Consider the following 26950-nt stretch of genomic DNA (forward strand, 5'->3'; position numbering starts at 1 on the left):
AAGTTGCAAATCTATAAGTTCACATATAGGCCTTGAGGTTCAGAACTGGAAGAAAACTGGCTAGTACTTCAAGAGAGTAGTGAGAACAATAAAGATGTATTTTCTTGAGAAATTAATCAGCCACTGTAGCACTCTCACAAAGGGTTGCTCTGAGCTCCAAGTCCAGCTCTTCAAAAGATGTCCTTGAACATTCTTATTAACTCACTGTATTCTCTTTGTGAGCATTCACTCTCACTCTAAGTTAAGATACACCTCCCTTAGCTTGCATTCTACAATTTGTCTTATCTTTGTACCATACAGCTAGCGTCACGTGTTCTCTAACTTATTTGCCACAAAATCCAGAGAGTCAGGCTACCACTTTTTAAAAGAAATGTTGTCTATGATACAGCTTAACAGATAGTTAACTTGTGGGGTGTTGAATATTTTATAGAGGTCAATAATGCCCATAATTCTAAGGGATATATTACTAAATCTCTAGTACTCAGCTTCAAAGTGTGCACAAAGGTTGTTGATGAATTTGTGACCCATAATTTCAGTTCTCTTGAGGTCTATCCAAGATACCTAGGAGGCAGTTTGTTATATTCGAGTTCTCCTAGATTTTAGTTTTGTGGTCTTTTGTCTGTCAGAAGTCGGAGACCGGCCTTGCCTTGTTCAAATGGATCTTAAATCCTGGGAAGGAATCAAACTTGGCGGCTCGTTTGCAAAGAAATGACACAGCTTAGTGCTGCAAGCCAGCTTGATGTGCCGTGCTGCATTATTTTAAAAGTTCAATGATGTGTCAAATTTACTGACATACAATGCATCACTGTACTTTCATCTGCGCTGGTGCACAAACTGCTACCTAGCACCAATGCAGGCACCATTGCACCATGGTGCAAGGGTATTTGCATTGCAAGAATGATTGTTTATGTGCAGGAAGGGGCACCTTCTTGCACATAAACAATCATTAATGGCATTTTCCTCTGTCCATGTGTGCTGCAGGATGCAGCACACATAGAAAGAGTATAAAACAGGGAGAAATATTGTTATTTTTCCCCCATGCGAAACGTTAATGCCACCTCTGAAGTGGCTTAGGAATCTGACACATTCCCATCCTTGTAAATCTGGGAATGCATTATATTCCATGGGTGTTGCGTGGGAACACCCAAAGCAACGCCTGTGGAATGCCTCTTTCATGCAGTTATTTGTAAAAGGGGGCCATATTTACAAGGTCATGAAAAGCTACGCTAAGTGACTTTGGGTGGCCTTGTAAATATGGGCCAGAACACAGCGTCACAAAAGTGTAAACAAAATGATGCTCTGGTAGTGTAGTGAGGCGCCAGAGGCTTGTAAATGAGGCCCTTAGATTTTAGAGACATCAGTGTTTGGACTATATAACAGTGCACTGGATGCCATCTGCACATAGCAGCATTTTGCTGTGTTCCATTGCCATGGATATACCTTTTATTTCTGATGAATCACTGATCTGTTAGGGGGACGGTTTTATAGCCATAGTGAAAGAAATAGGAATAAAAGGCTCTCTTTTCTTTTTTCTCCCTTGCATGCATTTGATCTCACCGCACCTGAGAAAATGCATTCATTAGGGTAATCATACAATGTTTTTCTCCATCTACTAAACGTTTCAGTAAAGCTAAAGCTCACCAAAGATTTCAGCTGAAATATCTATTCCACACTTTCAAATGCTTTGTCAGCATTGATTGAGATTAACAAGTGTGTGCTATCTAGTTAGTTACTCCTGTAGATGATGTGCACAATTCTCGTCATGTGGTCAGACAAATGTCTCTTTGGTATGAAGCTGACTTGGTATCTATAGATGATTTTCAGGACTGACCACTGTGCTCATTCAAAAATAATCTTCATTGATTCAAGTCCAAGTATAACAAGGAAATTAGGCAATAGCTAAAACATTCAAGGGGTTCAGGCATGTTTTGGGGTCAGGTTATTTCTGGAGGTATCATTGTGTTGGGGATGTCACCGTGGGAATGCATGTGGTATACAGTTATTCAGGACCAAAAAGACTTCATCTCTTCAAGAAGGACTCCTTGTGCAGCGAAATTCGACACACAGCCTGCCAGAAACGATGCACAGCCTACACCACGGTGAAAATTTCACTGCACGCTGAACCGGAACGACAAAGCCTGACTTCGCATTGAGAAGATCGACACAGTGCCAGCGTAGTGACTGGAAATATGACGCACGGGCCACTGGATCGAAGCACAGCCGAGCCGGAACCATGCAGCCCACCTTCCAGAGAGGAATCGACGCAGCGCCTGCCATGCAGTAGAAAATTCAATGCAACGCCCACCGGATCGACGCAGCTCTTGTGACTTCGTCTTGCCAGAGCAGGAAATCCACTCACCATCCATGCGTCTGAAAACCCCGCAACCCAAAGAGGATCCATGACCGAGTGCCCAAAATCGATGCACAGCCGTCCCTACGTGAAAACTAAACGACGCATCTATGTGTGCGGCCCGAGAAATCAATACACACCCCTTTGTTTCCACACATCTCCTCCTCTGCGGTTCTTTGCAGAGATTTTTCACGCGAACAAGGTACTTTGTGGTTGAAAGAGACTTTGTTTGCTTTTAAAAGACTTCAGACACTTCATATCACTTTTCAGTGATATCTCAACATTTACTTATTGCATCTTTGATCGTTTTGACCTGCATTTATCCAGATAAATATTATATATTTTTCTAAACACTGCGTGGTGTTTTATTTTTGGGTGCTATATGGTGGTATTGTATGATTTATTGCAGAAATACTTTACACATTGCTTTCTAAGTTAAGCCTGACTGCTCAGTGCCAAGCTACCCAAGGGTGGGCACAGGATAATTTGGATTGTGTGTAAGTTACCCTGACTAGAGTGAGGGTCCTTGCTTGAATAGGGGTAACCTGACTGCCAACCAAAGATCCCATTTCTAACAGATTGTCTGCAATGGCTGCTACTTTTTTATGATTGAATATGTTGTATGAATTGCTCCTAATCCTGAATCGATCGCAACTGGGGTAATCTTCTAGGTAAATCTGACGTTCATTTCTTACAGTAGCTTTTTAGCTTCTGCAGAGCGTTTCCTCTTTTTCCACTTTCCAGGGTTTACATTTTGGAAGATCCATATTTTGTGCTCCTACCATAGTGTCTGCTTCATCTCTAATGTCGTAGGCGGTCAAGGAAATGCCAGACACAGGTCCTTTGCTTGCTGTGTTACAGGATCCAAGCTATACCTCACTGAAGAGGCCTAATAATGCCACAGACTTGGTTGCTTGTGTTCCCTTCTAGAGGGTGCCTTTCATGGCAGTTTCGGATGGATTGTGCTAATGGGAAGCAGTGTCTGTACTGATTTGCATCAGGTGGCCTCTGTCAAGAATGGCATAATGGGCAAAAATAATGAGTTAAAATGCTTTTCATGTTCTGTGTATTGAAAGATGCGAAGCAGGGTGGGTCTTGGCAGTCTTGCTTCATCCAGACTTAATTTCAGTGCTCAATATACTCTGTCATTCACTATGTGTAATTGATTTGAAGTTGTACCAATTAATTGAGGCGTTTGAATATAATTTGTTTGCTGTTCACTGCTTCCAAGCCTTCTAGGGCCCCCGGGGTTTTGATGGTGTTACTTCATTCCCTAAATTCAAAGTTTTCAAAAGTTCAGTTATACATTCCATGTCTTTACTGTTCCCTCTTGAAATTGTCTTCATTTGGGGAGTTTTCTTTTAAACATCCTCAATCCTGTATACAATTCCTGCCATATCCAATTGTTTCTCTTTCATTCCAGTTTTGTAGTGGTGATGTCTTAAGGCATGGTTCGGAGGAGAGCATATATCTTCTGCAGAGAAGGGTTGTCTGTGCTGCTCTCTTGTATACTCTGTGGGTAACCCTGAATATGAGTTTCATAACCCCATTTAGAGGGCCATGGGGCAAGCAGGAGCTACTGGGCCCAGCCGTGGGGGTTGAGGACTTTTTCTCCTGATGCCCCAGGGCCCAACCTACTGTGGACCCTGGGCAAGTGGGCCAAGCCCCACTTCAGCACTTCACTCTCAGTGCTATAGCAGGTAGACCAATCAAAGGTTACCAGGGGGAAGTAGACACAGAGGGTGAGCACAGACTCCCAATTGAAAATATCTTCAATAGCAGCAATAAACGATTGCCCACCCAATACTTTCTTTTATGACAGATGCAGTATTTACAGTGAACACAAAGTAAAATATTGCATGTATAAACAATACACACAGCCCCATGAGGTCAAGGCACTAGTATTTGACGGCAGCCCGCTGAGTCACAATCTCCTCTCACTAGCAGTGGTGGTTATACCTCATTCACTATAGGTGACATTCAGGTTAGGCCCGACTAGCAGTCTAGGTACCAGGAGTCTCCCTCTGATTGTGATTAGAAAAGTCAAAGGTGTTCTAGTGCTGAACCAATATTGGGCAGACAAGTTAGCCTGTGGCTTAAAAGCCCATAGGTCAATCTTACCCACACCAGCAGTGATTATTTGACCAAGATCATATCTCACGCTGGCATGGCAGCTGCAGTGACTGCCTCAGGGAGTATCACACACGTAGCTCTGCAGGATTCACAGCTGAGTGCCCTCATTGCTCCTCCAATCTAACAGTTAACATCCTTTGTTCTTACCCACAAGGGAGGGCCATTGTAGGAGGTTTCTGGTTGTGATCCTCATTCTGGTTTTGGGTCCACACAGATCACTATAGAGGTCTCTCCTTTACTTTGAAATGCCTTCGCCTCTGCCATACCCTTCTTCCAGAAAGCGGTTGGTCACAGCAAGAGTGATTACAAATCTGATTGCTCTATACACAAGCACACATACACCCAGGACATGCATACAACATGCATGCACTGCACAGCTCTTTTTACCAACCTGATGTACAACAAGAGTGAGTTAAGCACACCGCAGCAGAACAGGTCTCACTCCAGATTCAAAGGTAAAAAGTCCTGTTCACTTCTACTGATCACCCCACGGTATGCTGCCTCCACCTCACTTGTGCTGCTTAACACCTGCCAAAGATAGTTGTTGCGCCGTGCATCCTGGCGGCGCAGCCGGGTTGGGTCGCGGCAGGGGCCGCAGTCCATTTTGTGTGCCACGGGGCCGGGCGCGCCCCCTTTTTCCAGCCTGCCATCGTCCTTGCCGCTGCGGCAGGGACAGTGAGCTGGGAATTGGGCTTCTGTTCTTGCCACGCGTTTTGCGCTGTGTGAGGAATATGGATGAGGCCCTTGGGCGCCCCCCGCGGCCTCTCTCTTACCTGGGGTTTTCTTCTTGGGCTTCCTTTTTTATTTTATTTTCCTCTTCTTGTGGGAAGCCATCTTACGGCTATCCCATCATACCTTTCTCCTCCCTGGTTCCCTGCATGCACCTGTTCCTTTCTTCCTGTGGCATTTTTCCTATCTGTTCTATTACTTTTTTCCCAATCCAAGATGGCTGTCTTTCCTTTCTTGTTTTTTTCTTCCTGTCTAGCAGACTTTCTTCCTGCCTAGCAGACAGTGAAAAGCGCGACGGGTGCAACTGCACCCGTCGCACCGCCGCAACACCGCCGGCTCCATTCGGAGCCGGCTCCTGTGTTGCGGCCTCATTCCCGCTGGGCCGGCGGGCGCTAACATGGTTAGCGCCCTCCGGCCCAGCGGAAATGTTGGAATGGAGGCAGCAGTATTTTGGCCGCATGGCGGCCAAATGCCGGTTCCCGCCTGGCGGGCGGCGGAAATGTCTAAACTTAGACCAAAAGTCTAACTTTACTATAAGTAAAGTTAAACTTCTGGTCTAACATTAGACTTTTGGTCTAAGTCTAGACCAAAAGTCTAAACTTAGACCAAAAGTCTATCTTTATTACGAGGTATGTTACGAGTAGTATCTTTACATATACACTCGTGGATGAATCAAGACTCCGCCACAAGTGCGGGGATTCCACTCCAGGTGTTGAGATTCCACTCTGGGTGCAGAGGGGAATCTCTACCTTCAGGGCAGAGATTCTGCCCCAAGTGCAGACAAAAAGTTACTACTTGAAGCTTACCTTTGTGAATACGGACAATCGTAAACTTAGACTTTTACTCTAATTTTACCTTTGTGAATCGTGTCCAGAGTAAGGATGCCCTGAGTATAACCAGATTTGGTAGAGGAAAACTGTGCTGGAATTGGGGTCTGTGGCTGACCATAATAAGGGTGTAATGGCATGTGGGCCATGCCAAAGAAACTAAGGTCGCATTTTTATTATGGGCCTAGGTGCCAAAAGATTTAATATTTGAGTCACATGTCCGTGCTTGCTCATTGTGCCTGCCCAATATATGTTATGGCATGACATTTGAACTCTTTGGATCTGAACCTTCATATAGGCATTTGAGGCTGTGTCTGAACAAATAATGGTTGTGCCTGACCACTCCAAGTTGTTATAGCTGTACTTGTCCATTGACAAATGTACCTTGTTAGATCCTACCATGCCTGCCATATCATAGGTGAACTCCTACAATACCATGGAAGCACAGTAGTTATTACATCAATGAGGCCTAAATTGTCAATACCTTGCTTTAGATGCTGCTCAATTTTTTTTTACATGTGGTAGTTTCAAGAACATGACTTAATTTGAAGTCTTGGTAGTCAAAGGTCACGTTCTTGTTTTTTTGGAGTAGGGAAGGCACATGTACCTTCTCCAATGTCCCTTTTGGGTGCTAATAAATAAACAACCAAAAGATGTGCCTGAGTATTTTAACCGGTAATCAGGGCCTGATTTGGAACCCAAAGCAACCCCGGCAATTTTGTCAGACCATCCCCCACACGGAGGTTGGAAATGAGAGTGTGTGGATTATGCTGACTTGCTGCTTTAGTTACTGGGGCCAGTACTGCAGCACCTTTGCAAAACCAGCCCCAGTCACAAAACCGGCCCCCACCCTTCCAGCCTCCCAGGGAAACGCTCGTTGCCCGGTACGGTCAATGCAGCCTTGCCTGTAATTATAGATATAACCACCTTTAGCATAAGATATCTGTATCCAGAAAAAGTAATGGCTATGTCCCTGGAATATATTCACGGCATCCTAGCTAAAATATACATCATGACTAAAGTAAACACACATGGTGGCTAAAGTAAACATTGAGTAGCTTTCTTTACAGCTGTGCCTTTTTCAAACTTGTACTCATTGAATGGTGCTTAACCTCAGTGGTCTATACCCGTGATGTCATCAAAGGAAAGGCCATGTGACATAACTTCCTGAGGTGTGGTGACTTTGATAATCTGATAAAACAGAAGATAAAGCACCTTGACAAATTTGGGGCCAGTGTTAACTTCAACAATAGATGAGGTAATGTGTCCCAACAGAATCAAAATAAACAGGCAGCATAATTAGTTAAGTACGGTTTCTAAGGATATAGGGCAAGTTGGAAACTGTGAAGGTTAATCAGTCAATAAAGGGAATTAAGAAAAGGCAAAGGCCGCATTAGGTCTGACAAAATATTCAAAGTCCTAAGCCCCAGACAGACTGACATGGGTCTGCACTTTAAGAGACAGACAAGTATTTCATGGCCCACCTCCAGAATGAACCCTTGCTATAATAAAATATGCAGTGAAAATCACACAGTCATCATAGGGTGACTGACTGTTACATAGATTTAATAAACCACAGTACAAAAAACAAAATACAATGCAGCAGAATCTAACACGATTCCCTAAAATGATTTTAATAACTTCCCTCTGGCCTAATGTCATTGTATAAGACAGTACAAATCTAGATACACTCAAAACAATGACAGACTCATATAATGAACAGACCTACTGAAAGCGGGCAAGACAGGTAATGGAACAGTTACATTTTTATGGAAGGCTTCTCCTGAGTTCACCATCACATCAGCAAAGTGTTTCATTTGTAAACAGTTTGCTGCATGCAGAGACATAGTGAAATGAAAACGTAGACAGGTAAAAATACAAGAGGGAGTCTGGTCTAGTTTAGGCCTTGTTTGGCACTGCTTAGGAAAAATGTTTAAACAAAGTGTAGCGATTTTGTTTTTGGTGCAAAACAATAATGTCACTAAACAAATAGTTTTTCTTAATTTTTAAAATATATATATTTTAAAGGTGACATCAGGGTCATAGGATGTTATATTCTGTGATGTCTTTGGGGTCAAAGGGCATGTGATGTTACTTTATCACAGTTATTTTGGAGAATGGAAGCCCATGATTTTATGCTGTTTGTACTTGTGCTAACTTATTTGCAAACCTGTAACGGTCTGTCTGAATGACAGAGTGTTTCATACTTTCAAGTTAAACTTTTCAGGTGAATATATGAGGTTGTGAACCTTCAGCTGTCCTGCACACATCCTCAGCCCTGAAGTGGCCAACTGAGAAAGCAGCTGTAGGCACAGTATTAATAGGGGTTTCACATTGCTGTACAAAATATTTCAAGTCCAGCTCAGTATTCTTCCACCATACGACATCCACCATGCGACAGGGATACTGCTTAAGAAGCACTACAGAAAAGGTTGACTGTGCAAAGTTGAGAACAACACAAAATATTTTCTGTGCCTATTATTGAGATATTTATATGACACCAAGATAAGTTACAATCCGCAGCATGCAGCCTCAACTCGGAAATTAATAAAGCTGCTGAATCAATATTTCTGGATATGAAGCAAACTTGCTTCTTTATTAAAAGCAGCTCAACAATTGTGCCGTGATGAAAATCCTATAAATAGGCTCAGCATGCTGACTTGCAAGCACAGGTGTGCTCAAAGAATGTAATGACAAATGCACCCATTTTTGTTAGGCTTTTCCAATTGTCCAGCCATTTTATGCAGGACATTTTCCTTTTGACGTTTCTACACATCTGACTTTTCAATAGGTCTCAAAACGGGAGCACCAGAAAGGGGCGCCTCACTTCTCACTTGGTCAAACCTCAGACGGCCAACGCCTTTTTTTGAATCAAGCACGCAATCACTTTGCCCTATTGTTAGTATTGTGGGCTTTTGACCACACCCATCGCACTCCCATCACTTTTACTCTTTTGTGGGCTTGATTGCCACAAATCCTTTGTTATTATTTGGAAATGCTTTATGTTTGTCCCTCCTTGGGGCAGTTATGTTACCACCTTGCAGACTGCCCCGTTTCATTGATAATTGAGTTATTCGTGATATGTTTGACTGCAAGCAAACTTCTTCCTCTTTTTGTGTGTCTCCTTCGTGCTCATGCTCATGGCAGTCAAGGCACTTTGAATTGGCTCGCTTATGTCAACTGTTTTACTTTTCATTTTCAATTTAAGGCGCAAGAAAAGTCCAGTTAGGAATTTACAACACTAATAGCTCTAACTCAATCAAATGCGAGACCTATTGCATTGCAAATGCTTGTTTCTTCTGTACTCTCTACTGTTTTGCATCCAAAGCACTCTATAGCAGCTGCAAGGTGACAGTTTGGCACTTATCAAAAGTCAAAAAAAGTGCACATTTATTTTTATTGAGTCTATGTAGTATTGAGGCTCCTTTGCAGATTGTGTGGTAAACTCATTTGGGGCCATATGTACGAACACTTTTTCCCATAGACACAGAATGGGTAAAAACCTTTGCTACATATGGCCCTTGGCTTCTAAGGATTATTTTGGACAATTTATTTTTGCTAATACATACGGCTGATTAATTGGAACAAACAAAAAATAGTTTTAGGGATTCACGCATTGTTAGCTATTACAGTAATCCTTTTTATACTGGCAACAGTCAGCGTTAGTTGTATGGACAACCTCATGTTATTAGTTTTTCACAACATACAATAATATAAGTACAGAGGAAGCGGACTTTGGATGTGCACACTTCTGCTAGCGGATTCAAGTGTTTTTCACATTTTTTCATTGTTTGCTGTCAATCAAGGCCAAAGCAGTTGGAGGATGGTTTAAATGTCCCTTTTGTGCTCATATGTGACAAACAGTTTGTAATTGAGTCACACTGTGTCTGGCTTTTTAGGTTTCACCTGCACGTGCACACTTGCGTGCTGTGCTTGCAAAATAATTTGTGAGTAATAAAAAAACTTTAAAGGGGCTTAGAACCCTCCCATTACATACCTGAACTTAATATTGGTTGATTCCAATGACGCTCTAATTTACATGCTTCTGATTGGCCAGCTCGTCATCTACTTTCACTTTCTGTCCTACCTTCCCATCCGTGATGTTGTGTGGAGATTGGACTACAGCTTCTGATCACTGGCCACTGGCTAGTGTCCTTCCAGCGGCTACTCACTCAGAAGGTACTTTTTTCACACTTCATATACGTCATGTGCATTTGCAGGCCGTATTTCTCCTCCTAGCTTGTCACCACCCTCATCCCCGGCATGCCACACCATCCGAAGGTACTGGAGCACTTCACATCTGATTCTCACTCAGAAAACTTGATGCTTGAAGTGTGATTTATGGCAGATGGCAGTTGAAGGCTGCGATCACTAACACACAGATGCATTGTGGGTTACTGTGCACATTGTGACTTGCTCCAGAGCCTGCTCCAGGCCTCTCATACCTATTTTAGGGTAAAGGTCTGCTATAGAAAGTGATGAGTGCGGCTTAGGTGTAGTATCTTTGCTTGTGCCATGGCTCTGCTATCTTCTGCTCTCCACTGGTACAGATCTTGCAAGCGATGAACGCTCCGTGGGTGTAGGTGCGATGTGTCCCCAGGTGGCTCTGCTTATCTGCTGCTCTTTCCTGTAACTTCCTACTGCAAACATAGTGACCTGTTGCCTTTGAGATTAGGTTGTAAAAAATTGACATGGGTATTTGCTGTTGCTCAGTCTGAGATCCTCTAAGAAAAATCGGTCAGAGTTGCTGAGTCTATTTTCTTCCTTTCAGAGATCTGACCGAATGTAGGACAAGTGCCACTTAACCATACTATGGATGCCTACGAGAGCACTTCAAACACTCATGTAACTAGCTGTAGGGTGCCCAGAAAGTGCTCTAGAAAACATATTGGACCCCATTCACAAAGCTGTTTTCAATCCAAAACACACCTTTACGGTCACAAAATCATACTTAGTAGGGCGAAATTAATTTGGCACTGTGTATTTAATGTCATGACTGAGCAATTATACAGAAGTAAATCTCAAAGAAAGGGATGGGAGGATCAAGGAGCAGTTTGCCTTGGAAGTTTGTGAAAGCATTTGTACGCAGTCCTGCGCTGTCATCCAGACTGACGTAAATACACACGGAAGGACTCAAACACTGTCACTCAGACACACATGCTCTCACACTTGCACCCACTGGCACACACTTCAAAAAACATATATAATTGAAGCCAGACTTCCAGTAATCTGGCTCTCTTACACACACACCATGTCATGTTCACAATCCTATCCAGATTCCCCGACTCACAATGACACACTCAAAACACAGTCACTCACACCCTCACACACATAACATGCTCACAGTGATTTTCAAACACATAAACTTCACACATCCAACCAGCAGCTCCCACTGCTGTATAACATCCAAAAAACAATGACAAACCAATAGATTTCCATAGGCGAAACCTATTGGCTTTGCCAGTGCTTGTTTATTTAGGAAGTTCCTGCTATTTGAATGCCTGTTGTAACGACACAGTGAGAGTCCTGTAATCACCCTTACATGTTGGCTTGTTTCACTTTGCAGTCATAATAAGAAGTTGGATTTATAGTTATTTTTTGTTCACAAAGTAAAGAACTCCTCGTGCAGAGGCATTATTAAAGATGTAATGAAAATATAGACCGTTTTCAAGGTATTTTTGTGCAATATTTTGCTGTTTATGTCTTTAAATACACCAATCACAACACAAACTTCATCTTCTGACTCATTTTCTTAACACGTTTTTTTGAAGTACAGTTTATCTTTCCTAGTTCAGTCTGATTGGCAAATGGGTCCTACTCCAAGACTTCCTATTCCTGTAGCTCATGTAGTTGCTTTTTTCTGGGGGTTCCTATCTAGGGAAGATAGGAAAACACATACAATGTCGCCCAACGGATTAAAAAAACTTCCTGTAACAAAGTACAGACCTATTGAGTTTGGTAGTTCTTCTTATATAAAATGTGACTATTCAAAGTAGGTTATACCAAAATAAAAGTCCGCACGACAAGGGAAGAGGCTAAATCTGGTGTGTTAAAATTGAGACAGCCAGGGTGACAGTTTCCCATTCATAAACTCACCCTCGTGAAGTAAGTACTCTGAGGAAGAAGAGGAGCGGATGGCAATACATTTCATATTCCCATAATTTGTGTTATGAGTTTTTTTATACATGGATAGTTAAACTGGATTCATATAGATACAGTGCTTTTCATTATTAGCTGTTTTTCCAAATATAAACTGAGTACTTGAAACATTTATTTGTCTAAAAGAAAAAAAAATCTAATATTTACAGACACATTGTTTTGAAAGTCGGTGCTTGATAGGTCTTCCTTTAGCCACAGTTGAATGTACACACGTTCTCATGGCCAGGTGCTTACATTTTTGTCACACCACTTTAAAATAGCCAGCATGCTTCCTGCTGCTTTGTTTTGCCGCTGCATTTCGGGCGCCCACTGCTCTGCTGTTCTGGTGTTGTTTTCAGCCCAGCAGTAATACTACATTTGTTCTCACTGTGATGATTTGAGGGTTTATTAATAGTGCTGTGTGCCAGGGACGTCTCAATACGATGTGTGAGATAAAACAGCAGAAAATAAGCCTCTTGCTCAATGTCCTGTCTCTCATATTGTCAGGTCCACCATTATATAACTTTAATCTTCGATCAACCTTTGCTGCTTCCATATTAGTCTGTACAAATGATAAATTAGGCTGTCTTTCAGTTAATGTGTTTTTTCACCCCTGGTGTTGCTTGTATTTTTAGTGACTGGCGTGATGCGTTCATTTGCTTCATGCTGTCAATATTAAACCCCTTGCATCATCTGCGGTCTCCGTTTAATTTTCTGAATGAGAGATGTTGACAGTATTAGGAACGTTTCCCCGGAAGCACACCAATCTTCTTTCTCCGAATCCAGTGAGTTTGTAAAGAAAAAGCAGAGAAAGTGAGCAAGCTAAGAGTGTAATGATTTGTAAAGTGGTATTATCAGAAAACGCTGATTTGTTTGCACCCTTCTTTGTTGAAGTTCAATAAGCTAATAAACACTATCTGGATTAGCAAACTCTCTTGGGCATATTTAGGAGAGCCTTGCATCACTGCCGCGTCGTTTGTTTGAGGTGACAGCAGTGCAGGCAGCACTCCATATTTGCAAGTCAAAGCTTGTAGCCCGATGCGTCAGTTTTAGGAGGTCTGCTTTGAAAAATACCTTCACCAGAAGCAACTGCACCGCAAAGGATAAAATATGCAAGGTAGGCATTCTCTCATAACTTCTAACCTAAAACTGACCAGATATGTCATGCATCGTTGACAAGCGGTGCACAGAGATTGAAATGCTTTAAAGTTCTTGCACATTGGCAACCCAGGTATAAGAAATGATGCAGTGGCTCTGGTACATAAAGGGAACACACACAACACAGTTTGGTAATCTCAACAACGACATGGAGGTGCTCATTCTTCAGTTGGGAGTTGTAAGAAGACCACCACATAGGCACTGCAAGAGAAGGGAGCATGTCACATACTACAGACTCAGGAGAGAGTTCATTCATTAAACTACTGAACCAGATTGCATCAAGGCTGCAGCCACCAACTGCCAGGCCAACGAATATCCCTCCTCAGGTCAACCTGATGACAGTCCTCTGCATGCTAGCATCTGGTTTATTCCAGAACACAACATCCAGAGTGGCAGGACGATCACAACCATCTTTTCCTGCCTTCCTATCCTCCATCCTGGATGCCATCATCACCCTCAGACCCCAGTACCTCCTTTTCTGCAAGACACAACAATAGTAGCTGGATACCAAGCAAGGCTTCTATGTCACTACAGGAATTCTGCATGTGTTAGGTGCAATGAACTGCACATATGTGCAGCCGGTTCCCCCTGCAGGATCATCACATCTCTACAAGAACCGGAAGCACACGTATTCCAACAATGTGCAGGCCATCTTGGACCATCTGGAGATGTTTGCCAATGTGTTGGCAAAATACCTGAGGAATGTTCATGACACTTACATCTTCAGGCATCTATCATCAATGAGTGCTTCAGGAATGGGCTTTAAGGGAATGGCCTACTTGTTAGTAAGCAAACCTGAAGTACATAATAGACCAACTGACAGTAAATAATATATGACAAGATAGCCATCTCTGTGTATGTCGACTGAGATAGGGTCATAGATAAGAGGGGTGTGCCTCAGACTTGCACTATGCATCATGGCATATGCGCAAAGCAACCCCCCAAGTTATACATGTTAAGACAGGCAAAGCCACTGTGTATTCCTTCGAATGGTGTAAAGATCCAGAGCAATGCAACACTGTGCAAAATGCAGTGTTGCATCACTGTGTGCAAGGAAGGGGTTACATGTCCATTGTGTGTGTTTCCTCATGCAACTCCCATGGTTCATGAAGCATGCTATGTATCTCACACCTGGCAAACTTTGAAATGTGTCAAATCAGTTGCTCTCCCCAGGTAATGTGTACCAAAGAAAAATAACTTAAGTCACCCAAGACACTCCTGCAATCTATGGGTACTGCATTCCATAGCAGACATACATAGTCTATCAGGTCTCCAAGGGTTCATCCCGTGCAGGAAGGTGACCCCTCCTGCAAAAAGTCACTCCCAAATTAAATGCAGGACACAGGCACAATTTGCAAGTGTACCTGTCTCTGTGCCAGACAGCCCATTGTATGGCAGTGCAGGTTTAAAATTCAGGAATGTGCTGTATGGCCTAAATACTGTCCACCACTGCCCTTTCTCAGTGATACAGAGCAGTGCTGATTGGAGACTTGCTGCACTGCACAGGGCAATATTCCAAAATATCTGGACCCTTGTGTCATGTGCACATACTGGTCCCAATACACTGCAATGTGTAGGCAATGACCTCCCATATTGACATATAGTCATTAATTTGACAATGGCAGTAGCTACAGAACATCAATGACTAGTAATGTGTCATTTCACTCTGTGTGAATGAATGGAACCACATCATCTGCCCCGGATAACGAATCACGATTAAACCATATGGTAGACTAGACAAGGCAATATGAGTACAAAGGTAACACAAAAGAGAAGCATGAGATGTGTCTCCTCAAGGGTGTACCTACTCTCCCTATCAGTCAAGTCTCAAGATTTTCAGGGGAGTGTGAACAAGTGTATTGTAAATGGGTAAGTGTGTCACACATGCCAGTATACTGGTACGTTGATGAAAGGGTCAGGAGCAACAGAGGAAGAAGTATTTTGAAAGGCCAAGTGTGCCATGCAGTGTCACTGTTGGCCCCAGACATGGGTAAAAGTCAATACTGGATAACAATGTGGCATCAACAGTACAAATCACAGATATGTCTCAGCCATGCTAACAGTCAACATACAGACATACACTTAGGTTTACAGCCACATTGACAGATGCAACCAATGTGATGGATCACCTGTTCTGTGGGGTAAGTTGCACAAATGAAAATCATATCAATTCAGAAATGTGAAACTCACAAAGTCAGACACAATGCTGGCAAGCATGGCATACATCAGTTATCATCATAGAACTTAATGAAACCTGGACAAGGCACCACACTGCACTGAGGATAATAATCTAAGCAATCATTTGCTCAGCAATGATGATAGAATCACCGCATACAAGTACCCAATCCCCTACAAGGTACATTAAAACACATACATGTGAAGACCAATGTATTGTGTCCAGCTTTGTGAAAGACAGATATTAGATACAACATCAGTATGTCCTGTATAGAGATGGCCACATTGCAATACATTTGTGTCAATCCCAGTGAACAATGACAACCTGTCTGATGTAAAGCAGCAGCTGAAGGCTGACAATAAATCAAACTACTATCCATTTAGCATGTTTGGAATGCACCACATGTACTCACCAAAATCATATGTTAAAGTAGGTGAACAATTCAAAGACTCTGTCACTGCAGGTAGTGCTGCAACAACATCAGTGGTTCCACTGTGAAATATGTTTGTGTGAATGTGAAACACGTTTGGCACTGGAACAGCCTCCCGAGTGATGTGCCAAAGGGCACCTAAAAGATCTACATACTGTCACTTTCCACATGCAGTGAGTGCACATAACCTACAGTGGCAATGAACCTCTCGAAAGACCTATCACAGTAAGCTACTGCTCAAATATTATTGTCTGCTCAAATATTATTGTCTGCATGCGGAACTGTCCAAAGTGCTGATCATGGCATGCACATATTTTGCTATGACACAGAAAACTGGAAGAGACGTGGAATAAAATGGGCAAACATTGTCAAATACCGATAGAAATGGGTATGAGTCATTCAGTACACATAACAGACATATACAGGAATGTGGGTGTAACAAATACAATCACCTTAATCATTGGTTGAAATTTGTTTTTTTATATTTCCAGCTGACCAAGGACATGGGCTGCAGCCATGGGTCATGCCTTCAATTGGACATTCTCACACAGAGACTGAACAGCAGTATAAGCAGGCACTGGGCAGACCAGGGCCATTTTTGAGAGAATGTTTGGTGTGATGAAGTCCTGTTTCCTCTGATTGGACATGTCAGGGGGGGATTGTTATACTCCTCTCCTATAGTGTGCAAAATGATACTTGTATGTTGCATCCTACACAATAGATGTGTAAGGACAAATGTCCTGTTGGACATGCCCCACGAGGACTAGGAAGCAATTGAGGACGATGAGGATAAAGATGAGGACAGAGGGTAGATAGACCACACAATGGCTGGTAGATGGCGGCGCAATCGTATTGTACAGAATTAACTTTTGTACATACACAATTCTTGTGTTTGCAATATTATGTCACAATCACTGTAAAGATCAAAACACTCATTTCCTCAGCTTGTATTAGACTGCACAGCTATCAGACTTCCTGTATCTTACATCAGTAAAGTGTGTTTCTGATGCCACTCTCCAAGTGTTGGAACACAAACCACCTAACATGTCCATACCTGAAACAATGAAATCCGTGTAGTGTGTCTCACAAATGTGATAGCATGAACAATGTTAACACTTTGCAGGAAACATTGTTATATAGATCCAAATATTTTGAGCTGACTGAGTCTGCGTGCTCCACACCATGATGTTGTTTTACGGCTGACACATGTGCATCATAGTTGAGTTCCACCAGGTCCTGTAATAGTAAACAGAGAGGCATAGAATGTACATAGCCACACAGTGAAGCCCTGATATTCTCCCTAATGCATGGCTGTGTGTGAAAGAACATTGCAAGTAACGTGCTATCCATAACTGAATACAAAACAATCATGCCTTTTCCCCTGTCCTACTGCTGTTTTGGCTGGCTATGGCTTACACAGGCAAACTTGCACTATGGAGCAGGGATGCAAATATCACATGCAGGACTGTATATGTGCAAAGAGGTATCCCTTGAGGCTAATTTCAGCATTTATGTGGGATGTGGTACCCAGCTCACATAGAGAAATGAAGTGCTCAGGAGATGTTTTGGTACAAGACCTTGCAATTTCATACCCAGAAATGTATTACCTACTGGCATTTTTCCTACTGTATGTGGTTTGATATATTTCTGAGTGCATATGTTACCATCGTGTGTGCATGGGTACCACTCATTGCAACATTCTAGGAGCCTATATCTGGTGCAGCAAGAGCCAATGCATTGATTTGTGACACTTTTCATTCCTACATCAGCTGACCCAGAAATTATCACCATTTGGACAAGGCCGACTGTCACACAGACCTGTGAAGTACTACCAACCCAGTCCACATCTGTGCCAAGTGCCATTCAGCACTGGATGTAGTTATGCATACATTACATAATTGCAGCCTTACCGCAGCTATCAAAGTACCCCCAAGCCTATTTGAAACCACTAAATGAAGATCATCTACTCAATGCCTCAATACATAACAATAATTACGTTGTTACACTCTCAATAAATTGTAACTCTAGATGTCACATGTAAGATGGTATAATGTCACACATAAGCACATTATGACTAGTGAAATGGCACACAAAACCAACCTTTGGATCTGTCTGCTATAACTGTAGGACCAATAGAAGTGATTACAAGCTGCAATATCTTGTTTTTCACTGTCATCTACAGTAACATCTGTCAGAAACCACGCAACGCCCCTGTTGCTTGGCACATTGCATGAGTTGTGCCAGTTGTAATCTGCTCATCAAGGCCAATGCGTGTAGAAAACGGCATAAGTGCGAATGCACTGTATTATCATTTTACAATGTCAATTTTACTACCAATATGCCCCAAAAATGACCCATTGATTGAAAATGGACGGCAACTCAGCCAGAATATGATGCAATGTGAATGACAGGCTACATACTAGGAAGTGTGAAGTGAATTTCACTTTCTCTTAATCTCAGTCTGTGCTGGTGGTGTTTGAGAGTTTTTGTCACTGAATTGTTGGGAGTCTGTCTTTTGGGGGGTCTTTCTTCTAGGGGTTGTTAAAGTAGTTAGGGTGTTTAGCTTTTTCTATAGTGTTAGTGGCAGGGATGTCGGGAAGGGACAAGAATTTCACAGAGGTCTTCATGTGGGGTCAGTGGACACACTCCCATCTATCTTTTTTATCCTTCTCTGGATATCCCTGGCTCACCCTGCCCCCATCGGCATTCGAGTTGGGTTGGCCTCATCTGGTTGATGATGCATTAACTGCCAAAGATGATTGCGGATGGGGGCAGGGTGATCCAGGGATACCCAGAGAAGGATAAAAAAGATAGATGGGAGTGTGTCCCCTGCCCCCACATGAAGACCTTTGATGTTGAGCGTACTGCACGACAGATGAAGCATATATGGGCTGATGTGGTGGCACAGGAGGCCAACCTAATTGACCTTCGGTAACTAGAGATTGGTGAACCTGTTGGCATGTATGGTTATTCCCTCTGATATTTGTGAAGAAGCTATTTAATTCATACAAAACAAATACATGGCCTGTACATCATTTTTTCAATGTATTTTTACCAATTTTACCGATTGTAACATCCAAGATGTATATCAAGATGTGAGGAACTCAGGGACAGAATGAAAGTAAATGAACATTATGGCATAAATATGAGAGTCTTGTTGGGCCTTTGCATCACTTTAAGAGGTGCAGCGCTGGCACAAACCTCTTTACCATATCTATGAGTTCATGCTAAGCCACTTGTATGGCTTAAAATGGACTCATAGTGACGGAGTAAGGCACGATTGAGAAAAGTGCTGCTTTGACTTACTCTATTCATGGGAGGATTTTCATGGCTGTTGTATTAGGGGATCTGCTGCAACACCCATGGATTGCTATACATCACCAAATTGACAAAGCCATATTTACCTGGGGAGCCATCAAAAGCTTACACCTCCCAGGGAACGTGCAACGGTCAGTTTTTTCTTTACACCTCCTTGCATTTTTGCTCTTTCCAAGTGTGTTACAATCTGCATGTACAAGCATATGCCCCTTCGAGTACCCAAGCAATCCTGCATGCAACACAGATACCCTTGCACCATGCTACGAGGGTAACCTCGTTGGCGCTAGTCTGCTGAAATGGCACAGCGCATGGAAAGAAAAGAAATGCACCATATGCAATCCATATGGCATATTGCTGCCCTTTCACTTTGATGCAGGGCAGTGCAGCTAGGTGTTATGGTACAATGTAGTCTGACATGATGCTGCGCAGCATAACTGCATACATCACATGCCCAAGGCATGGTTCAGTCATGTGATGATGGATACATATGAACTACATCCTCAAGGCAGTTCAGGCCTGCATGCTGACTAGCTGTGTACAATGATACTGCCATGATCAGATGTTTAACACTAAGCTGTTATGTAAATATGAAATACAGGAATATCATAGTTTATAAGATGTACCTGTAAGCATATGTTAAAGAACTATTTACAATGCTATGTTTCAAATCATGTTTTCTGGGGGGACATAGACCATTCACTCGGGTGAGATGGACTCATTCCTTCATCCTATTGCTACCAGTAAGTGTCATGAGTACATGTATGTTGAACGTTTAGGTCTGTGTTCAATCTAAGTAGCATCTGTTTCACTGACCATAAGGTTAGCAAAACATACAGCTATGTTTCACCTCATTTGTTTGTCGACAACGTCTTCAATCTTTGTAATGCTTGCCCCCCAGTAGACATTGCAGTTAAGTTCTGTGTTCTTTTTAAAAATGCAATTAAATACCTGTTTGCCAAACATATTATTCTGGTCAGGTCAGATAGGCATTACTAACGTTTAACAGTATTCACAACAAGATTATTAGAAATGGGGCTGGGGGTTTTGAAGAATATTTGGAGTCTCTTCACTTTTGACACAAACACTCATCTTGGACATAAATTACAACAGTTGTTAGTGATGGTCCATTGCAGATCGGTTTACTGCTGCTCATTTTTTCCCTCCTTAAAACAAAGCACTGTTATCATGAGGGCCATCTGAAATCACTTGCGCCCCCACTAGGAGGACCACCCCCCAGTTTGAAGTCCCCTGTTGTAGCAGTATGCCAAACAAAATACATATTAGATAAAAAAATTATCAGAGTGTCATCAGGGTAGCCATCACAAATTGGCCTATTTTGTTATGGATATTAGCAGCATTCGTTTTTTAGATGAAACTGATAATTATTCAAAATGTAAATGATCCATGACAGACAACATATGACATAGCTACATGTGACTGCTCATGTGTTTGATAATCATGTGGCTACCAAGATCATCCATTTTTCCATGAGATACGCCTGTTGTAATGCTGCCTCAGCTGTACTTGAGCTTCACTCACAGGCATGGTGCAAGGGTGTCTGGATTATATGCTACAAAGGTCTTGCTCTGATGTGTGCTCCAGCATGCGTACACACACTACTGAGAAGCATTGTCGAAATCATGATGTATGCATCCAAATGTAGGCTTGGGATGATGTGTGTTTTGAAACATACTGAACTATGAATAAGCATGTTTTTGCCTGCAAGTGTCAACTAGTAGCCACATGTCACATTTCCAAAAAGTCGGTTGAGGGTACATAATTGAAAGCTATCCCAGGCATGCCATAAATAACATACACTTATCCATGGAGGCTTAACTGATAATGACTACGTGAAGTCAGCAATGCGTGCTGCCTTTTGTGACTCCAGATGGGTATGCAACATAGAGGCACACTACCTGGATTGTATCACCTTAGCCACTTTCACCTATGTGGATGTGAAACTCTCTGCCCGCTTACTCATCAACCCAATTTACTGACTCAGGACAATATGTTCTATATGAAATCTAGAAATCATCATGAGTGTGAATCATTGTTAGGTATGCTATGGTGTAATCTCATTGTGAGCATATTTTTGTAAAGTACACCTACACAGCTAACAACAGACTATTTCCCTTGATCAATTATGGAATGCCTATGTAGTGACAGTATCCTGTGCATATAGCCATCTCAATTTTGGGAGTTGGTCTTGTCCTGCACATATGATTGTCTCATAATGTCAACTATTTTCACACACATCCTGTACATGTACAGCTTGTGCTAACAACATTTTACCATTACCACCCTAGATAACATGACAGCTGAAGATCGCAAGACATTTACCATATGGAGGGATCAGTAACACCACTTAAATGGGTTGCAAAGGGGAACCATAAAATGGAGACACCATATGCCTGTGAGCAGCCAGTGGGGTCATGGAATTTCCCTCATTCTCCAAGACCATCAGCAGCCACACCCACCTAAACTATTGAAACCACAGTGGGTGCAAGCTAACAACAGGCCCCACAAACCCCAGTACCAGTAGCTACATTGGCAGAAACACCAACTACAACCACACAGGCCAGAAATCCCAGTCATAGAAGTGACTCCATCTTGAAATACTTTATTTTGCATGAACTGAAGAAAATCACCACAAGCCTAGAGGTAATCAAGAGGAAGCAGGCCATTCTGTGCAGGCAGCAGGACACAATAGAGGAGGTCCTGGTCAAGATTTCTCAAATTGTTTGAGCTTTCTTTTGGACCTTGTCTGGGATGGGGGTAGATCTAGTTAATATTTTATTGGATAGCTAGCCATAGAGTTAGTGTTTAGGATAGGTACAGTGTAGGTAGGCTTTCTAACTTATACAATCTAATCTAAACCTACCTTAAACTATGTGTGTTAAGGGGGGAAGAGGATTGATGTCTACCATATCTTTTGTGTTAAATGTATAAGATAGTTCAAAATAGCTTTAGTTAATATGAGGTAGTTTTAAGGTAGTATGTGTAGGATAGGTAGGTTAAAGTAGGTGAGGTTTAGATTAGATTGTATGAATTAGTGTAGGATAGGTAGGTTAAGGTAGTTTGATATAGTAAAATAGTGTAGGATAGTTAGTTTTATTTTCTAACAATAATATTTAAATATATAAATATTTGTATTACTTTCACAACTTTGTAATTATTTCACGATGAAGAATTGTCCTCATTGGTGAGTTGAGTACATGATATGACTATTCCCTGCATTGTTTGTAGATATGTGTAGATATGTGTACCTTTGTCTGAGGCCTCTGGACAAGAGTTAGTCTACCTCACACTTGAGTCACTTAAGTACTCTTCACTATTCTTAGGCACTGTGCATGGTCCTCTTCATGTGAATTGACACACAGCCTAACACAGATAGTAACCTACTGTTGTAATGTGTGTGTACGTCATGTTGTATGTATAGTATGGATGCTTTTTTCTCTACAAATTTCCCATTCCTCAATGCGCTGGGACACACCCTGATGCCTGCAAGTTACGCACACACCTTTGCACCATTGTATTAGTAGGCCATTGTTGTTAGCTATTTAGAAATCATGGATGTGGTTACCACCTGCTCGTATAACCTCACTCATCCTTGGCATTTATTACTTGCTAAGTGGCATTTTATACATGTGACTTTGGCAGACTACGTTTTAGGTTTGAATTTTATAAGTCTCACATTTCCTCTTACCCTGGGGATGTGTAGCTTTGTTCCTGGGTTCATGCTTTGGCCTCTATTTGGTGATAATGTGTGCATATTGTCTAATTGATGTCGCGAGTGGTTACATTCACACTCAATGCATGTGATGGCTCTCAGGGGCATAGACAATAATTGACACTTTATATTTTGACACAGGACCACAAAGAGTTATGACTAGCATTTCATGCATACTAACATCCAAGCTGTTGCACTGAGGTTCTACATTCTTGAGTGGCATAGGTATGATGCTAAATCAAAAGGAGTCTGGGCATGAATATATGCATTTTTTCAATGCATGCAAAATTTGGCTAACTTAGTACCTCTTAAGTGTAAACATTTAGGTTATCGTATGTGCTTCATCACGTTGTCAGGATCAAGGAGCACGATATATGTGGACATGTGAAACTGTGTTGGTAGCTCACAGGATCCATTTTGTGCATGTAGGCATTTGTGTGAATATGAAGGCATTGTCAATGGGCCTGTTAAAAAAAGTATGTCTATTGTCACGCCATGACGTTAAACACTTAAATGAGACTTAAGATGGAATGCAAGGGCAGTGGATGTACATGATGCTTGGTCATGTCCAACCAGAGCAGATGATGGTGAGTGTAGCACAATTTCCTTAAGATGGTAACAAGTAGCTTTTGTAGGAACATATCCGCCATGGTCTAGTTCGTCCTATTTGCCACAGACAGACAACACGCTGGTTAATGTGAGTGGATCTTTTTATTGGTGTGTACGTAGTCAAATTCAAAGTAGCACTTCTTACGACAACAACCCCAAAAGTGTTGAAGTCCAAATGATGTCCAGACAGGGTGTATAGGGAATACATGCCATGTTGAGGTGAGGAGTATTCCAGTGAGGAGGTCCAAATTTCCATTGAGGGAAGGTAGGGCACATCAGCTGTTCACAAATGGATCAGATTAAAAAGTAGACATACAAAAAGGAACAGGTGACAACCGAGGTAGCCTGATGATAAACACAGTTCCAATGAGAAACTGACCAAGAGGCACAGACAAATGTTACTGGGCAGTTCCCCACCGAAAAGTGTTGAAATCCCCATCTTCATCCTCTGATGTGTGTTGTGCCTTCCCTGAAGGTGGTGGTGTTTGTGCAGGAGGCATCTGAGATGCACAAACATAGTAGGGAGAAGATGTGGCTCTCCTGTCTCCGGCTGCATTTGTCTGTGCCAGCAATGAATGCAGCACAGCACTGATTAGTGCCTGATGGCATGCCAACAAGCCAACAAGGGCACTGTGGAAGGCATCCATGGTTGCAATATAGGAGTTCTGCATGCACTTCATAGATTGTAGGATGGTGCGGGTGGTCTCCAGCTGTGTGGCAACATCACTGGTGTCACATTGGCAGAGTATGTTGTTGCCTCATGACACCAACAAGGTCAGTCATGGACTGATCCATTCTAGGAAGCAAGGAGTAGGTGCCTTTGAGTGTCTCAGACATGTCCTCACGGAGACCGAGTCATCTACGGACTCCCTCTAGGGTGCCCACAATGGTCTCCATCCCTACCCTCAGTTCATCTGCCAGCTACAGCTGGACTCCTACCGCTCACCTTTGCCACACAACATGTGGGTCCCCTGAGTCCAAAACTCAGTTTCGGCTGGCAGATGGGGCATGTTCTGGGGTAGGCCGATCCTCTGGAGACCCAGAAACACTGTCATCCATTTCCGTGACCAGAGAAGGTGTTCCAATGGAGTCCAGGAGTTAGTGGAAGGTGTCTTCATCCCTGAGGGGCATGATCTCCTCTCCAACAGGGTGGTCATCCAGGAGAGGCTGCTGGTCGGGAGTTGTTGTTTCTCCCTTTGAAATGTAATAGGAATTTGTTACTGATAACCTTGAGCAATGTTGCTGACATACAGACTTTATTCTCTTCACTTTCTTTTCAACATTGATGTGTAGGAAATATGTTTCTTGTAGGAAATAAGGCAGAGTTGCACTGTTGTTGCCTTTCAGATGCCAATATGTTTTAATTGTTAACATGACCACTGTGTGACAATGGTGACTTTTCGTGTCATACCACCCATAATAACACAGTTACACAGCTTGCTGGCCTGACCTGGACCTGAGTGTGAGTTTAGGTATAGTCCACATCTGCCTTGTGGTTATCTTTATTTTCCATGGTGGTTATATTCATTAGTGATATATTGACTGATACTACTATGGTGCAAATTGCACAAAGTCAGCAGGATATCTGCATCCCTTCTAGCCACTTTTCAGCCCACATCTCCTAGGAAAGTGTTGTAGGTTTGTTCTTGTATTTGATTTGATCCTGTAGTCTGCCATACACACTGTACAACAAGTCAGTCTGCCATGTTGTGCTGTCTTGCATTCACATTGTGCATTCCTGTAGCCAAGGGTTCACATTTGATAAACATCCACACAACTCTAGCCAGTAAGCAAACCTGCTAGAGTAAAGGAATGTGCAAGGGTATTTACATATTTGTGTGAACTCATGTACATTCATTACACACACAGTTGTATCCATAGTTCAAAAGAGTAGGCTCTGTGTCACAACTGTAAGGTATATGCCCAGTCAATCAAAGAAAATTTCAAACTGTGACGCTCACCCCGTTATGTCATTGCAAGCATTGGTTATCTGCAAGGTATCACACTTCTCTTCACTCATCCCTGCTCACTTGAACCTGTACATGCGTCCTCTGGCAATCCTCCTTTAGATGCAGGGACTCAACTTAATATCACACACTGATGTCACCACAGCCATACATTAGCTCTCATGTAACCAGAACACCAACAATAAAAGTTACCATATGCAAGAAAACAACATAGCTGACAGTATTTGAAAACTATGGGTCAATCTGTACCCCACATGCTAGTAAATAATGGTATTTTATGACATATATGACGTACCCAGGTTGGCCACACAACCAGGCCCATACAGTTCACCCTTCAAACATCGCTAAAAGCTGCCCATTGTCATGGGTACCAATCTCACCTTGTCCCTTCACTGTCTCACTTCCTCCTGCTTAGACATACGTGTCATAGTCATGCATTTCTTTGTCCGGGTCCCACATATGATACATCTTCACCCAGGTCCACATTCCATGTAAGAGGTAGGGCATCCATGCCCTCTTCTATGGCATCACTTCACAGCTGCTACAAGTGTGAAACTAACAGACACAGCAATGTGGGAGTATCACTCAGTGTACCTTGCAGTGCACGTCACAAATTACCTCCTTGCTATGCAATGTTTCCCCATTGAGACACAGTGTCAGCCCAATGTGCTCAGCCACACCTACATTGCACTACATTATCAGGGGCACACCAGGCTCACTCACCATCTGTTCTTCCAACAAACACTCTTGGTCTTCTGATGTGCTTTGTTTGCATTTATCACCATCCCAGGTATAAATGTATATTTGTCAGGAGGTAGTTTGGTCCCTACCATGTTAGACAGCACCTGTGTGCTCTCACCCAACACATTGTTACAGTGGCATGCCATGCAGTTTCATGCTAGTGACTGTACACATAGCTATTCGCATGATCCTACATGGTGAAACTTCACATACACCACACCTGAAGCCACTTTCAGGTGAGGAATTATTCATCTGGCAACTCCTTTGCAATCCATTGCTTTATAGCCCAGATTTAACAGCATGGGCCCAAATAAGGCACAGTAACTTCATGGTGCAAGGGGGCCAGCATTGTCCCAGTCAGGTTGGGCAAGGTTCCAGTGTCCATGTATGGAGTGCTGTTCCAGCTCAGGTATTTTTGCATTGTATTGCGGGACTGGTAGTCCTGGTCACTCATGTTATACTTTCCACTTGAAGTCCCAGTATACAAAGATGAACCTGGACTGGTGCTGCACATCATACATGGACATGGACTAACTTGGTAGTTTGACTTACATTTATGTGATGTCGGACTGAACATGTGAGTGATTCCTTCCCTTTCCCTTCCACACAGAACAGTACAACGCAGGAACACAGCTTGCTGCGCT

Source organism: Pleurodeles waltl, chromosome 2_1 (assembly GCF_031143425.1).
Source record: "Pleurodeles waltl isolate 20211129_DDA chromosome 2_1, aPleWal1.hap1.20221129, whole genome shotgun sequence".
In the NCBI taxonomy this organism is placed as follows: domain Eukaryota; kingdom Metazoa; phylum Chordata; class Amphibia; order Caudata; family Salamandridae; genus Pleurodeles; species Pleurodeles waltl.